Below are 17,285 nucleotides of genomic sequence, written 5' to 3'. Positions count from 1 at the left end.
GATTGGGGGGAGGGGCAATGCGAACTCTGGTCTGCAGCAGCACCCCCTCTGCATTCTCTTCCCTTCCCTCTCTATTTCTCATCCTCCTCTTTACTGGGTTACCCACACGGATTCCAGGTCTACTTCATTACACGGTCCCTGTACGAAGACTCTGCTGGGATATAATGAAGATGTTCACCTTGTACATCAAGCACTTCTTGTCTTTCCCCAGCAACCTAAGTCACCCGGAAGAGGAATTACGGTGCCAGCTCTTAAATACATTTTCATTTCTCCATTTCTGTACAAACTAAAAGCTCTTCCTTGGAGACTGCTCCTGGTCTTGATGGTCACCGTGGTCTCTGTGGACCTCATGGAAAACCCTCCTCTGTCTTTGCCTGTTGCTGGCCTCCTGCAGCTCTTAGGTCTGTTCTGCTTCCATTACTAGGTCCAGTGCAATAGATGCTAGCCTAAGGTCATAAGTTATCTTCTAGAAGCTTTATTCCCATACAGTACACATTTAGAACTATAGTTCTCTAGACTGATTTTTATGCACCAAAGGTCAAGATTCACTATTTTTCCTTGTGGAAAACACATCATTCATTGCAAACATAACCTTCTCCCCACTGCACTGCGTGCCACTTGTCATGAGTGAAATAACCACATTCATTTAATGTGCTGCCGAGCCATCTATGTTGATTTACTTGTCTATCGGTGCACCCAAACTTCACAATCTTAATCACAGTAGCTTGATAGTATTACTACCTAGTAATAGAAGTCCTATAACTTCTAAAATCTTCTTCAAGATTGCCATGTGTATTTTTTACCCTTTACATTCCTATATACATTTTGACATCTTTATCATCATTAGCCAATTACCACTACCCACAGTAAAACCTGGTTAGAATTCTGTCTGGGATTACATTGAATCCATGAACAATTTGTAGTGAATTGACATCTTCAAAATATGTAGCATTCCAATCCCAGAACAAGAACGCATACTTACATTTATTTAGATTATCTTTAACTTCCCTCAATACCAGTTGGTACTTCTTTGAGTATTGTTCCTGATATTTAGTGATTTGTTTATAAGTTTAGACAATTTTGGATTCTATTAAATGGATATCTTTAAATATTTTTATTTTCTAATTGTTTGTTTCTGGCATAGAGCCCTACAATTAATTTTCTATATTGGCCTTTTATCCTGTATACTTACAAAATTATCTTATAAAACCTGTCAGTTCATCTGTAAATTTGGGATAATTTTCTATGTATGTTTTGACATTGATAAATAATACAAAGTTTCCCTCTCATTATTATGCCTTTTATTTCCCTTTGTTTATTGTACTGCCTATCTATTTCTCCCACATAAGAGAAGGTGGGATAGTGTCCATCATTTTATTATTTCTTATCTTGGAGTGAAGCCTTTATTAATTTAACCATAAAACTTTGCTGTTAGATTTGTATATAGATGCTCTTTATTAGTTTACGAAAGCTCTCTTACTTTTCTAGTTTTCCCTGAGATTTTTAGATAACATTTTACTATTGAATTGTATCCAATTATCAAACATTTTCTGCATTTATGGAGATAATTTTATTGTCAGTGTACTGAATTTTATTGATAGAATTTTTAATGTTAAATCATTCTTATTTATTTCAGAAACAAATCTTAAATTGCTTAAACATTTTACTGTTTTTATGTGTTGTTTTCATTTAATTTTATTGTCAATTTATGATATTAAGTTTATGCTAGCTTAACAAGAAGAGTTGGAAAAATATTCACTTCTCTGAAAGAAATTTTCTTAAGATTTTTAAAAAATATTTGGAAGAATTTATTGGTGGATACAAATGTTCCTAGAAAGGTTAATTTTCAAATACATTTTATCTTTTTTAAATGTTTTAATGTGTATTTATTATTTTAGAGAGAGACAGAGACAGAGTGCAAGCTAGGGAGGTGCAAAGATGGAGGGAGATACAGAATCCAAAGCAGGCTCTGAGCTGTCAGCACAGAGCCTGATGCAGGGCTCAAACTTAGGGACCTGAGCTGAAGTCAGACGCTTAACCAACTGAGCCACCCAGGCACCCCATTTTTTAAAGACATTTTAAATTACAAATCTAAATTCATTAATAGACTTAAAATTATCCCTATGTATCTCACGTCTTTCAGGTATATAATTTTATTCAAGTGATTTGAAAATTTTTAAATTTTTTAATGTTCATCTATTATTGAGAGAGAGAGAGAGAGATAGAGAGCGAGCACCAGTAGGGGAGAGGCAGAGAGATGGAGACACAGAATCCGAAGCAGTCTCCAGGCTCCAAACTGTCAGCACAGAGCCCAATGCAGGGCTTGAACTCAAGAACAGCAAGATCATGACCTGAACCAAAGTCAGACAATTTACTGACTGAGCCACCCAGGAGCCTGTCAAGTGATTTGAAAATTTTTAATTATCAAATTTATTAATTTAAGACTGTGTAATATCCTTTTTATATTTTTAATTTCTGTAGGAACTGTAATAACATTCTAATTTTTCTTTAATAGGTATTGTTAGACATTTTTCAATCATATTTATCTTTTTAAAAAATCATCATTAGCTTTTTAATATTCTTTATTACATATTTTTCCTCCTTGTTATTAAGTTTTGCTCTATATTTATTGCCTTAATCTAAAATGTTGGGTTTAACTTGTGATTATTTTTGAAAATACTTTGATGTATATTTACTAATTTACAGCTCTTCTTTTCTTCTAATATAAATTTTAATACTTAAACTTTTCTGTACTCACAGCTTTATTTTCCCCCCACAGGTTTTGATATGAAATATTTTTATTATCATTCCATTATTAAAATTCTAGTTCCATTTTGTGACTTCATCCTCAACTTGTGTATTGATTAGATGTGTATTTAACATCCAAATATTTGAAAAATATTAGTTATATATTTTTAAATTTCTTGTTTGATTTTTTCTTTGAAAAAATACTTTTAGTACATTCAATCTTTGACACACATTGAAGCTTGCTTTATAACCAGTATACAGCCAATTTGTATAAATGTGCCATTTGTACCTAAAAAATGTGTATATTAATTTAACATGTGTCTTCTGTGTTAGTGTGGTGTTTTATGTAAATTTTAGACCAAGTCTTTAATAATTATATTCAGATTCTCTGTAATTTACTGATTTATTTTGTCCTATGTTACCACTACTATAATTTAGATTTTTCTATTTCATATATTGCATTGAAGTTTAGATTTATGTCTTGGGTAACACTTGCTTTCATTATTCTGTCTTATTTCTAGTGATAGTCTTTGCTTTTAAGTCTACTTTAACATCAAAATGGCTTCTTCAATTTTTTTTTTTATTTTCATGACATAATTTTTCCATCTGTCAGCCTTCTCTTTTAAGTTTTTTTTAAATGTCTATTTTATTTTTGAGAGAAGAGAGAATGAGAAAGGGAGGGAGAGCAAAGAGAGAGAGGGAGACGCAGAATCAGAAACAGGCCCCAGGCTCTGAGCTGTCAACACAGAGCCTGACACGGGACTCGAACTCACAAACCATGAGATCATGATGGGAGATGAAGTTGGATGCTTAGCTGACTGAGCCACCCAGGAGCCCCATCCATCTGTCAGCTTTCAATTTTTCTCTTTCCTTATAATGATTCTTGGTTTTTCTAAGTGACATGGACTTGGCGATTTTTTTTTTTGTTTCAATAAACTTAGTCCTTTGAGTATTTAGATTTTGTTTGTCTGAAAATTTCTTTATTTCATCTTTTCTTTCAAACAACATTTCTCTCTCTAGAATTCTAGACTGGTAGTTACTTTCTTTTGGTACTTAAAAATGTTATTCCCTTATTTCCCAGTATCCATCATTTTTGTTGAGAAATAGGCTGTAATCTTAATCTTACTGTTGTTCCTTTGAAACTATTATCTCTTTTTTTCCTCCAGCTACTTTTTTCTATTTCTCTTTGCTATTTATGAATTATACTGTGATGGTCCTAGGAATGATCTCCTTTGTATTTACTCTTGTTGCTATTTTTTAGTGATTATTGAATCTCTGGCTTGAAATATTCTTTTTCGTTTTAGAAAACTTTCAGCTGTTATTTCTAAAATATTACTTTCTCTCCAATCAATCTCTCTTTTCTTTTTTATTTGACTCCAATTAAACATATGATAAAAAATGTTTACTATGCCCCATATGTCTCAAATGCTGTCTTCTGTGCTTTTTGGTTTTTTGTTTTCCTGCTTCAGTCTTAACATTTTTACTACCTGTCTTCATTTCACTAATTTCTCTTCACCTCCATCCACTCTACTACTGAGTTTTAACTTTAGTAAGTTTTTAAAAAAATGTTTTCATTTTAACTTCAAATATGTCACAGTTTCTAGTTGTCTTTTAAATGCACCACCTTGCTGTCTATTTTCTTGAACTTTCTGCTTAACACATCCCCTCACCCACCACCTCTCTGGTAACCATTAGTTGGTTCTCTATAGTTAAGGGTCTGTTTCTTGATTTGCCTCTCTCACTTTTTTCCCTTGTGATCATTTATTTTGTTTCTTAAATTCCATATACGAGAGAAATCATATAATATTTATCTTTCTCTGACTGACCTATTTCATTTAGCATAATATACTCTAGTTCCATACACATCATTGCAAATGAGTAATATTCCTTTGTGTGTGTGTGTGTGTGTGTGTGTACCACATCTTTATCCATTCATCAATCTATGGACATTTGGGCTCTTTTCATAATTTGGCTATAGTAGATATTGTTGTTATTATTAATTCTTGTTCTTTTCTTAGTCTTGGTGACTTTCCAATGAATACCAGACTTGGGATATGAAACACTGTAGAAAATCTGAACGATGTTATTTTTCTCTGGAGAGAATTTCCTGGTTTCAGGTAGGGTGCTGAGGGGACAGATCACCTTAATCACTGAATAAACTTGATACTCATTTTCTTTTTTTATAAATTTCAGCTTAGATCTGTTTCATCAACTGTACTAACACACACATACACACACACACACACACACACACAGACTTTTAATGGTCCCAGCTCATATCTTTAGTTTTCAATTGGTCCGCTCTTTCTTGGTGGGCTCTGTACCTTAATTTTTATCTCTCCAGCATGATGAATCTGATAAATCTTTGCTTTGACTTCAGTTAGCTTTTGTTTACTTTCTCAGTGTCTTGCCTCATCTATCTAAATCAAAAAACACCTCAAGGAAGGGAACATTATTGGTGAACATACAGCCCCATTTTCTGAACCTCTTTTTTTTCTGGGGTCTTGGTCCTTAAAATTCTTGCTGCCTTCTTAACCTTGTTAACACCACCCCCTCATCCCCAATTCCCACTCTGATCTCTTATTGCCCTGAGACCTACTAGCTTTCTGTTTCTTAGCAGTTCCATTCAGTTAGGCTTTTCAGACTCTTATGGAGTTTGGTTCTTTTTAAAATCTATTTAGGGGCGCCTGGGTGGCTCAGTCAGTTAAGCCTCCGACTTTGGCTCAGGTCATGATCTCACAGTTCTAGGTTCGAGCCCCATGTGGGGCTTTGTGCCTGCTTCGGATTCTGTGTTTTCCAGAGTCTGGACCTGCTTCAGATTCTGTGTCTCCCTCTCTCTCTGATCCTCCCCTGCTCACGCGGTCCTTTTCTCTCTCAGAAATAAATAAAACATTTAAATCTATTTATTTTTAATTGAACTATAGTTGACATACAAAATTATATTCAGATTCTTGTTTTTCATCAATACTTTCAAAATGTCTGGACTGGAAAAGCATGTACAGAACATTATTCTTACTTCAGTTTCTTTCTCTAGTTTACTTTTCTAGGTCTTGGCTAACTCAGTAGCTTTCTAATGCCCACAGTCAAATGTAGTTTATAATTACTCTAGCTTCTCTAGTGGGTTTTTTTCCAGGGTAAGTTGATATAATTGGAAACAAAAGTCCCTATGCACCATTTTAAAATATCTGTTTTGTTGTCTTCTGAATTCTATGATGGCTTTCTCTCATCTCCCATCTCCCATCTTTTTCCTACCAAGAATTTCCCATTTTCACAGATTATTTTAAGATTAAAAATTATAATTAAGCTACTATGTTAATTTTACAAAGTTTTAATTTTGCTTTGAACAAGAATAGAGAGTGGTGAAAGGAATATGGAAAACTTCTTTAAAAATTTTTTAATGTTTTATTTATTTTTGAGAGAGAGACAGAGACAGCGTGAGCAGGGGAGGGTCAGAGAGAGGGAGACACAGAATCCAAAGACAGGCTCCAGGCTCTGAGCTAGCTGTCAGCACAGAGCCTGATGCGGGGCCTGAACCCATGAACTATGAGATCATGCCCTGAGCCGAAGTCGGACACTTAACCAACTGAGCCACCCAGGTGCTCCTTGGATTATGGAAAACTTCTAAAGATCTTCATTTCCAAGAGTAGTATCTAATCATATTTGCCGTGATAAATTAGTCAACTATGGAGGAAAACACTTTATGAAATCAGCATTATTGAATGGCAATCACGTACTAGAAAATTGTCTCTCTTTCTCACCTATGCCACCGATTCCCAAATGTTCAATAAGAGCCCCAAGTTATAGGATGGGACAGGAAGAGATGGTCTGTCATAGTAACTCTAAACATTGGAAGAATAAAATTGTAAATAAAGAAAATGTTCTAGAGTGCACCTGGGTATCTATCTCAGTCAGCTGTGCATCCAAATCTTGATTTCAGCTTAGGTCATGATCTCACAGCTCATGGGATCAAGCCCCAAGTCAGGCTCCATGCTGATAGTACAGAGCTTGCTCAGGATTGTTTTTTCTCCCCCCTCTCTGCTCCTCCCCTGTTTGTGCTCATGCTCTCTTTCTGTCTCTCAAAATAAATAAATAAATAAATAAATATTAAAAAATAAAATTTTCCAAAATCTATTTGAAACATTTATTCCTAACAAACTTCTAGAATAATAAACCAAAATTTAACATAGCAACATGTCCTGGTAAGTAAGAAACTCTATAAAATTTATCTCATAATCACTTTTTTTCTGATTTTGTTATGTGATTCTCATTTTCATACAAAATTATTCTTATCTGGACTTCACAGTTCTTTTGTGTGTGTGCGTGAGAGAGACAAAGACAGAGACAGAGAGCGAGCACACACTCATGTAGGTGAGAGGCAGAGAGAACAGGAGAGAGAGAATCTTAAACAGGCTCCATTCCCACCGAAGAGCCTGACACAGGGCTTGATCTAACAACTATGAAATCATGACCTGAGTCAAACTCAAGAGTCAGACTTAGCTGACTGAGCCACCCAGGCACCCCAGTTCTTATTTTCACTATGGGATCAGTGGCCCTACATTTTGAAACTAAAACCAAGGCATGTGGCAAAATAGCTAAAATTGGAACCATTCCCCAAACCCCAGAACATATGACTTACAAATCTATAGAAAGCAATATTATATTTCTCTCTAGTTCTGGGAATAGTTCTAGTTCTAGAACTGCCAATCTAATTTGACTAATGTATTGTTTTTACAGTGCATTAGTGGAAATTAAATGGTAAATTCAGTCAAACAGTCATTCCATACATCAAAAAGAAAAATCAGTCAACACAAGTGTCTGACTGAAATGAATGAAGAAAACAATTCAAGGCAAACAATTGTCCCAGCAGACTTGTATAAATACGAAGTGGTGTCATGTGCAGAATTAATCTTTCCCCACCCTTAACTGGAGAACACGCTGCCAGCCAATTCAGTCACTCAAATAATCCTGAATTTTAATATTCCAGTTTCATTTACTTTCAGTTAATGGTGACTGCCCTTCCTTCTCCTTCATCTGTCAATCAGTGGAGAATGTCAGAGCAGGAGACTGGTAATATTGGCATATTGTAATGTACTGCTCTGAATTCTACAGCTTCAACATTCTTAGACTAACTCAATGATGATCTCAAAGAGTCTGATGCAGAAAGGACATGTGAATTGAATCATAGAGCACCAGCCGTCCCTCTCAGCACTAACATCTCTTATTTCTGGCTCTGATATATCATAAAATTCTCATGAGGAGATTTTTGAGTGGGCAGCAGAAATATGGCTCCAAAGCAGGCACATTGAGAAGAAACATTGTCCTCTATGATCACCTTTCAAGTTGACTTGTCTTTTACTTGTAAACCAGAATTCACCGTGAATTCCGTGTGGCTAAAAGTTAGGTAATCTGGTGGGGAGTGTGCCTGATTCTTTCAGTTTTTTTTTTATACTCTAACTTTTAAAGCAATATATTTTTATTTTTATTTTTATTTTTTTTCAGGTGATATGGCCATCTTTTATCAGAGAAACTGACAAAACGGGAATTTGAAAAATGAATTTTCCATCTGACTTTATTTTCAAATACACTTTCTTTTTTAAAAAACCAATACACTTTCTGCAAGGATGACAAATATCAGTATTAGGAAATCCAATTATACAAAAAATACTACATCTAGTCTGGGGTAGATATATTTATTTTTTGGTAACATACATTAAGTGGCACTAATTACACAGTAACTATAAGGTAACTAACATGAAACCACAGAACTGTAACTCTGCCACAGCTGCATGGACTTGGGTCTTTCTGGATGAGCACATTTTCAAAAATTGGATGCCCATCACAGAGTTATGCCAATATCTGTTAAGGAGTAAAGCTCTGAAGTAGTGACTCACCAGAGTACCTTGCAGCTGACAGATGACAGGCAGGACATGTTAGTTATAAAGTAGTTACAGCCTAATTCACAAAAGTTACCAACTGTTTCTCTTTCTAGAAAGAAGCAAGAGGTTAAGAAATTCCTTGAATTAGCGCCTGGTGTGTCAGGTGGGAGTGCAGAGGAGGGCTGTTAAAGAGCGGTGTCAGAAGGACCCCGGTGGTCAGGTGGGTTGGACATCATTAATAATCATGGTTGGCTTCTAAATACTGGTAGCAAGATGACTTCTGATTTGTAATCTTAGGTAAATTGTAGATAAATGAAAAAGGCCAGTAATCATACACTAAGATTAATAAACAGCACTTCAAAATTAACCGCATGAGGGCTGTGCTTGCAGCAGGGTTTCACAAGACAAGGCACCCAGATTTTTTCTTCCCACGTCTGGCTTGCAGAGCAGCTCTCGTGGCCATTTCAAAAACCTCCCTCACTCCATCTTTGGTCTTTGCTGAACACTCCATGTACCCAAAAGCACCAATCCTGTTCGCCATATCTCTGCCTTCTTCCAGTTTCACCGGCTCCTGCTTCATCTTGGCCAGCTCCCGCCTTGTGTGCTCATCATTCCGAAAATCCTTCTTGTTCCCAACCAGGATGATGTGCACATTGGGGCAGAAGTGCTTGACTTCCGGAGTCCATTTTTCTGGGATGTTTTCTAAACTATCAGGGCTGTCGATGGAGAAACACATCAGTATAACATCAGTGTCTGGATTGGAGAGAGGCCTCAAGCGATCATAATCTTCCTGCCCAGCTGTATCCCACAAAGCCAACTCTACCTGCTTTCCATCAACTTCAATATCTGCCACATAGTTCTCAAACACTGTGGGTACATACACCTCTGGGAACTGGTCCTTGCTAAAGACGATGAGCAAGCAAGTCTTGCCACAGGCTCCATCACCAACAGTCACCAGTTTCTTCCTGACGGCAGCCATGCTTACAAGTGTGCTGCAAGACCCACGGCCTGTGTGCCAGAAGTTCTACAAGTACCTTGAACTTCTCAGATGAAAGGCACTCAGGCGACGACTCGCAATCCGACCTCTCCACGCCAAGGACGCCTGTCCGCGAGTCGCAAGCTCGGAGACTAGCTCGGAGACAAAAGCTCGGAGACTACACTACGGCGGGTGGCTGAGGAGACGGCGGCAGACTAACGAGAGAACCGACGGAGAACGGCGGGCGGCGGGTGGGGAGCTCCAGCGAGCGAGGGCGGTCGGCGGCGGGAGGGCCTTAAAGCAATATATTTTTAAATAGTTTAAAGGTTATTTGAATACTATGAGGTTTGTTTATGCTTTCAAATGGCCTGTTTTCTACAACAAATTTGTATAGTTGAAATGTACAAATTTGTGTAGTATACAGACAGCACATGAAAGCAAGCAAAATAGATGGCTTTTCTGCTTTGAAAGAACTGTGCTTGTCTGAGTCACAACGGGATGCGTTCCTCATGAAATCGTGTGTCAGGAAGGAAGGGAAGGTGATTTCCTTAGTTTAAGTTTGTGACACCAAAGAGGACCCTCTGAATAGCTTTATAAAAAGGGTCTGCATGGGGACGCCTGGGTGGCTTGGCTGTTTAATCATCTGACCCTTGATTTCAGCTCACGTCATGATCTCACGGTTGGGGAGTTTGAGCCCTACATCTGGCTCCTGCTTGGGATTCTCTCTCTCTTCCTCTCTCTGCCTCTCCCCTGCCCTTGCATGTGTGTGCTCTCTCTTTCTCAAAATAAATAAATAAACTCAGAAAAAAAGATCTACATAAAACAGAAGTAGCTTTAAGAAGGATAAAACCAAGTACTGGCTAATATTAGGAATTTTCTGAGTTTTTGTGTTGGTAAAATAAGAATATGGCAAAGGTAGCCATAATAATATTAACATGTTACCACAAGCCATTTTGCCGGGGGAGGGGGGTGATGCAAAGATAAAATGTGGGTTAATAAAAGCACTTTGCAAAGAGAGCCAGCTCTCAATGATTCAGCACAATTCATTCAGGTTGTCGAGTATTCTTCTTCTTTGCCTCCTTCTTGCCTTTTGGGCATTTCATATTTCTCAGCACATCTGAAAGAAGACAAGGTGAAAATAGTGGGTTAACCATCCAACCAATCCAGTTTTCCATTTTGGAGTACCTCTCACAGGATGAGTATAGATAGAGAGCTTTAGAATAATGGAAGATAAGAGTCTCTTGGATCAGTAATAGGCTCTCTCTATTTGGGCAATCTTGTGTTCATTTAGGAAGCTAAACAACAATTGAATGGTGAAAATAATTAGAAGTGTGTACACTTCTAATTCAGGAAGTAATTAAATGCTTGTTCAGATCATATACCTGAGCAAGGAAATTTCCCTTTTTCCCCCGATGTGACAATCATGGACATTGGAGGAAATCTGTGAAATTCACCTATCGCTGCATGCATGTATCCATCCAGGTACAAGTGTAGATATTTTGAATCTTGTGGATTTATTCATCCTGCCCCTGATTTCCCTAAGAACTATTCCATCTCCTTTTCTTGTTCTGCTGATCCTTGGAAGCTCTATGTCCAGGGGTCCACTGTGCACCGGCTCATGGTTATATATAATGAGAATCACTGGTGTGAGACCAGGAGCTGAAGGAAGAGAGAAGTCGCGGTATTTTTCTGTCTCCCTTTGTCTCTCTCCTGGTGGCATGTGTAGCAGTGATGTCATCACCTCTGGGGCTCTTGACCCTGAAAATCCTGTCCGCCAGGTGATCCTGAACGGATCCTGAACGTTTTTGCAATGTCACCTGCTCTCTCTGGCCCTCCAGTATAAGACAGTAGGAGTTTCCTCTTCTTAATTACCTCTGGACTGTCTTCACGTCCCTTGTTTGGTCTCATAGTTCTTTCGTGACCTGTGTAAACCAATTTTCTGCACTAAATTCCCTTTATTTTAGCATGTTCAATGCTTTTGTTTCCTTGACTAGATTCGGGGATACAATGGGTATGATAATTCCTCTCATGACTCACTCACCAATCAGTGGGTACCAACAACTTCCCGAAACTTTAATCTCTTAAATTTATTAGTTTATAGCTACATCAACTAATTGTGATATCTCAGCCATTCTTAGAATGTCTCAGAGGTAGCATGATTTAAAAAAAATTTTAACATTTATTTATTTTGAGAGACAGAGACAGAGAGCGAGCAAGGGAGGGATAGAGACAGAGGGAGACACAGTATCAGAAGCAGGCTCCAGGTTCCGAGCAGTCAGCACAGAGCCTGACGCAGGGCTCAAACCCCGGAACTGTGAGATCATGACCTGAGCTGAAGTTGAATGCTTACCCGACTGAGTCACCAGCTACCCTGAGGTAGCATGATTTTAAAGATCTTGAGAGGGGTCACATGCCCCCTCCATCAGCTTCACAGTTTCCTCCCTATGTCACATGTAAAAATCATCTTTTAACCTAGTAGTATCTAAGAGGCGGAAGAGGGATTGAGAGGAGGAAACGTAGGTTCTAGAATCAGCTGTATCAATTTCAAGTGTCAGCCATACTTCTCTATGTTCTCTGACAATATAAATACTTCAGGTATTGGTCTGTATGACACTGAGAAACAAATATAATTTATAATCAACAGCTTTTGAGATATGCAACTACCACATCTATTTTTTTCTTACAAGGCATTTTCCCCCCACGATATAACAAGTATGAATCATTACACAAAACTAAAGGTTCAAATAATGTCATAAGTTTTGAGAGTTTTTTTTCTATAATTTATGCAATTTATTTTGGATCCAGATACAAATCACCAAGTTTGGGAAGTGCTCAGTATCATCCAATAGTGGGGTGAGAAAACTCTTCCCTTAGTTTGTAGAAAAATCTGAGGCTTTTCTACTGCACCCAGAAAAGTGGGAGGACTTGCTCTTCAACTGCAAAGATCATTCCTGCCAATGCTCTTTGATCAGACTGGAATGATCCCTTCAAAGGTGGGAGTGCTTCCAAAATATCATGGCTCACGCTCCATAGACACAACATATTTTTAAGTCTTGCTATGTCATGGGTACTGTATTCGAGTTGTGAGTATTTTCCTCTTCTTCTGCCTCAGTAAGCGACATTACCTTAGGATCAGATCACCCTCACCAGACATTAACAAAACAGCAAGCCACTGATACACTGGTAAATGTTTAGCAACTGGTTTGCTGTCAAAATGAAGTCACGATTGTGGTGTTTGTCAGTATCTGTGGGGTGAATGCCCTACCATGGCTGATTTCAAGTTATCAATGTGACGTCACTGAAAGCAGACTTGGGAAGAGATGGGCAACAGCATATTTTGTATGGTATTTCCACCACACACATTCAATACGGGTAAATAACCTCAAGAGCACAGATAATCAGCAAATGTAATTTACATCTGTGGCACTCTTACAAGTGCTGGTGCTCATCTCTACATTTTTAGTATTCTGTCACCCATAGACAACAGTGTGACAGAAGCAGAGGTTTTCTTGGTGTTTGTCACTCACTTAAACTCATCTTACTGACTTGTGTTTTTCTCAACCTACTTCAGATGTCCAAAGACCAAAGGAAGATTCCCTCTTACAACCTAACGCCATTGGAAAAAACCATCTGATACTCATTTGTCATTAAGTGTAAATAATTTAAAATGACTTTATGGGGCGCCTAGGTGGCTCAGTTGGTTAAGTGTCTGACTTTGGCTCAGGTCATGGTCTCATAGTTTGTGGGTTCAAGCCCCGCATCGGGTTCTGTGTCTCCTTCTCTCTCTGCCCCTCCCCTGCTCACCCTCTGTATCTGTCTCTTAAAAATAAATAAATGCAAAAAAAAAATTTTAATGACTTCAAATGTTATTGACTCTCTGGATTTAATTTTCTTGTTGTTTTGCACTTTAATAAGAATGACATTTTTAGCTAATTGAATGAAGCATAAAAGAATTTCAGATGAAAAATTATAGTTTGGGATATTAGTGGGTTTTTTTGGGCATTTGAGGAGCCTATTTGGCTTAACTACAGTATTGGGAGAAGGATCCTTAATGTTAGGTCAGAAATGGCCAAGAGGTAGAGGAATTCCTACCATTCATATTTGATTAATTTCTAATCACCTATTACATGCTAGTCATTGTGCTCATTGCTAGGTACACAGGGGTTAAGGACCATGGTGATGCAACTTACTATCTACTTCTTGTTTTTACTTGTGACCACAGAGTCCACACGGTACCAGGGAAATAGTAAAGACCCCAGCCCACAGTGCCCCACATTGCATACTCAATAAGTACATTTTGAAATGCTATTTAAAGCTGGATGAAAGATAGGAACAATTCTTCTCATCTTCCTTCTATCCTGAAATATCTTCTCATCTCTACTATGTGTCCATCTTGTTTTTTGCCTTAAGGAAGAAAGGATTGGTTTAAAAAAAAAAAAGCGTTATTGAGGCATAGAGAAAAATGAAGCAGAATATAAAAATATTTTGACAATCAATACCTGAGATGGTATAAATAGCCATGAGACCAAATTTAATTGAAAATGGTGCAACAAAAATTGATCACTTAAATATCAGCTGCCAATATTTATTTGACCCAAATACGCAGAGTCAATGTTCAAATAATGTTCAAATTTATAATCAAATATAAATACATAGACTAGAGAAAATTCTTATACGGGACTACTTTAGCTTCCTAAATTAATTCACCAAAACTCAAATACTGTCCTTTATAACATTGGAAATGAAAGCTTTACTTTTTAATAGGAAATCTGCATCTCATTGTAAAAATAGAACTCTTCATTCCTGGCCTGTGCACACTTTCAGAAGCAGTAGTTTCTGGAGTGCTGAATACTTAGCATAAAGACATTTAATCTTGAAAATTCATTTCAGGCATGAGAGACCTATGTGTGTGTGTGTGTGTGTGTGTGTGTGTGTATGGAGAGAGAGAGAAAGAAATAGGATTATTAAAATGAAATGACCACTTCCTGGGAGCAAAAGGCTATATATATATGATGAAGACTCCCCAAAGTGATACCTTCTGCATTATCTTGTGCAATCTTAAGTCTGCAAGTACAAAAAAGGAATGAAAAAATGAGGGACAAATACAATTTACACTGATCATTGATGTAATTACAGTTCCTGGTACCACTGGGGTCAACTATCAAAGAGCAGAATAACCAGTTTAAGAAGTAAAACAGTCCACCAGCTTGATCAAATCTTTTCTTAAACTTGATCTTTAGGGCAATCTACACACATATATAATTATAGTTTTATTTTATGACGTTTTTCCTACTTTAATGAGAAGTAAGTGGCAGAATGGTAATATTGAGCCCTAAATTTTGGTTCAAATTTTGCGATTTGAGCTAAGTCACATAGCTTATGTATGCCTTCTGTTATAAAAGCAACACTTTCCTTTCTGAAGTTTTAAAGGACAATATTTAACAATAAGTTTTGATAAATTAAATTTATGAAGGTTACAAAAAGTCCTACATCAGAATTTTCTCTCATCTCAAGTTATCCACACTGATAATAAATTTAAAGGTAAGTCATAACCTCAGTTATCCACACCGGGTGCTTTCTACTGTACCAAGACATCTTTTACCTTAAAAATCAAAAGAGTAGAGTGTTTTCCATTCAGATTGGTATGAGCTGACACCTAGGTACTGAGAGTTAGGCATAACTAATGTTTGTTCATGAATGTAAGCTATCTTACAGAAGTGGTGAGCAAATCCTCGGTATTCAGATTGAGTTTAAAGTCAACTGCTGGGAAGATATGTTCCAGAGAGTTACGTGTGTTTGTAGATCAAATGATTTCTGTGTTTCTATGAATTTTGGTGTGAAATGCTCAACCGACAGAGCCTCAAAAATTGATTTGTGGTTTGTGGAGGAGAACAAAAGGGCGATGTGGCAGACACGGCTAATGGACCAATAAAGATTCATACTTTTCTTAGGCTGTTTGCAACTAGATGGGGCCATATGGCCACCTCTCCCTGAAAGAATGTGAGTGGAAATGACGCACACCTCTTCAGGAACGAAGCAGTTAAGTAGGTGTACCTTCTCTGTGGTGTCTTCTTTTCAAATACAGAAATAAATAGATGAGAGCAGGATCCCTGTAGACCATGAAGTCAGGAAACACCAACTGGACTTCGTACGCGTCAGAAATAATATCATGAGTGACGTCACTGAATTATGGAAGGTTGGTGGCTATATTAAAGTATTGCTTAATCTTTCTAATGCGGAATTTAACATTTTTTGCTGACATAGCACAAGCTATTAAAGAATAATGCCATAAATTGGGGGCGTCAGGGTGGTTCAGTCCGTTAAGTGTCCGACTCTTGATCTTGGCTCAAGTCATGACTTCACGGTTCATGGGATCAAGCCCCACATCAGACTCTGTGCTGACAGCTCAGAGCCTGCCCGGGATTCCATCTCTCTGCCTCTTCCCTGCAGTCTCTCTCTCTCAAAAATAAATAATTAAACTTTAAAAATAAAAAAAAGAATAATGCCATACATTTATTTGTGATCTACCAGTTTACGGCGCTTCCCTTTGGAATTTACACAACATGATGAAGTAGTGAGGAGGGCAAATCCATAGGAATTTTATTGGGTCAAGAGAGGCTCAGGAAATTTCCCTTAGGGCACACTGCTAATAAGTGTCATAATGGAATGAAATGAATGTAATGCCCAATCTTTTCCACTCCTCTTCTGCCTGATGGAGCCTAGAGTTAACAGACTACAAGTACAATCCTAAGATTCAGTTGCATTTTTTTCCTTCAAAGGTTTTCTTGAAATATATCATATGCACAGGGAAATACATATATCATACATGTTTGGCTTCCAAGGTTTTCATTAAGCACAACTATGTTACCAGCCCCCAGATAAAGACCTACTCTTCCATCAGTTACAAATTCCCCTCCACAGTGACAGCTTCTAATCTCTAACTTTTAACCTATAGACCTAAGGACTAGTTTCACTGCACTGTAGTCTATATAAATTTAATAATAGGCTATATGTTCTTTTGTGTCTTTTTTTGCTGAACATTATGTTTAAGAAATTTATCCATACCATTGCGTGGAGTTGAAGATTATTCTTTTTCATTGCTTTATATTATCGTCTTGTTTATGTAGGTCAGTGTATTAATACCTTCTGCATATGATGGGCATTTGTGTGTGTGGTTTTCACGTAGGTCAGTGTATTAATACCTTCTGCATATGATGGGCATTTGGGTAGTTTTCACGTTGGGTCATCAGGAATAAGTGACAGCAGTTTGAATCCGACATTTTGCTAAAAGAGCAGAAATGCGACAAAAACCAAAGCACGCAGAAAATAAGGCCTATGAGAAAGTGTCTCAGGCTCACCATTTTCATCTATATCTCAATCCTTCACATTGCAGTAGACCTATTCTTACAGGAACAGAGGTGATCAGAGGACATTTGGCATCAATATTCTGTCTGCCCTTTTTAAAAGTTATTTATTTATTTAGAGAAAGAGTAGGGAAGGGACAGAGAGAGAGAGAGAGACCCAAGCAAGCTTTGCACACTGTCAGCACAAAGCCTGACGCAGGGTTCAATCTCATGAACTGTGAGATCAAGACCTGAGCTGAAACCATAGTTGGACGTCTAAGTGACTGAGCCACCCAGGCATCCCTATCTGCTTTTACAAATAGAGGTAACAAGTATTACTTA

The 17,285-nt window shown here is 37.6% G+C and overlaps 1 pseudogene across 1 annotated transcript; it reads right to left on the bottom strand.

The window, feature by feature from the left end:
• Positions 1–8,299: 8,299 nt before the first annotated feature.
• On the bottom strand, positions 8,300–9,888 carry LOC144227665 (transforming protein RhoA pseudogene; annotated as a pseudogene). Its single transcript, XR_013334005.1, has 2 exons — positions 9,788–9,888; positions 8,300–9,756 (listed from the first exon to the last, which is right to left on the bottom strand). The product of XR_013334005.1 is annotated as a transforming protein RhoA pseudogene (transcript).
• Between the last annotated feature and the right edge of the window lie 7,397 nt (positions 9,889–17,285).

This window comes from Crocuta crocuta, unplaced genomic scaffold (genome assembly GCF_008692635.1).
Source record: "Crocuta crocuta isolate KB4526 unplaced genomic scaffold, BGI_CrCroc_1.0 scaffold41, whole genome shotgun sequence".
In the NCBI taxonomy this organism is placed as follows: domain Eukaryota; kingdom Metazoa; phylum Chordata; class Mammalia; order Carnivora; family Hyaenidae; genus Crocuta; species Crocuta crocuta.
The sequence above is the reverse complement of the archived record's forward strand: the minus strand, read 5'-3'. Positions and strand labels throughout refer to the sequence as shown.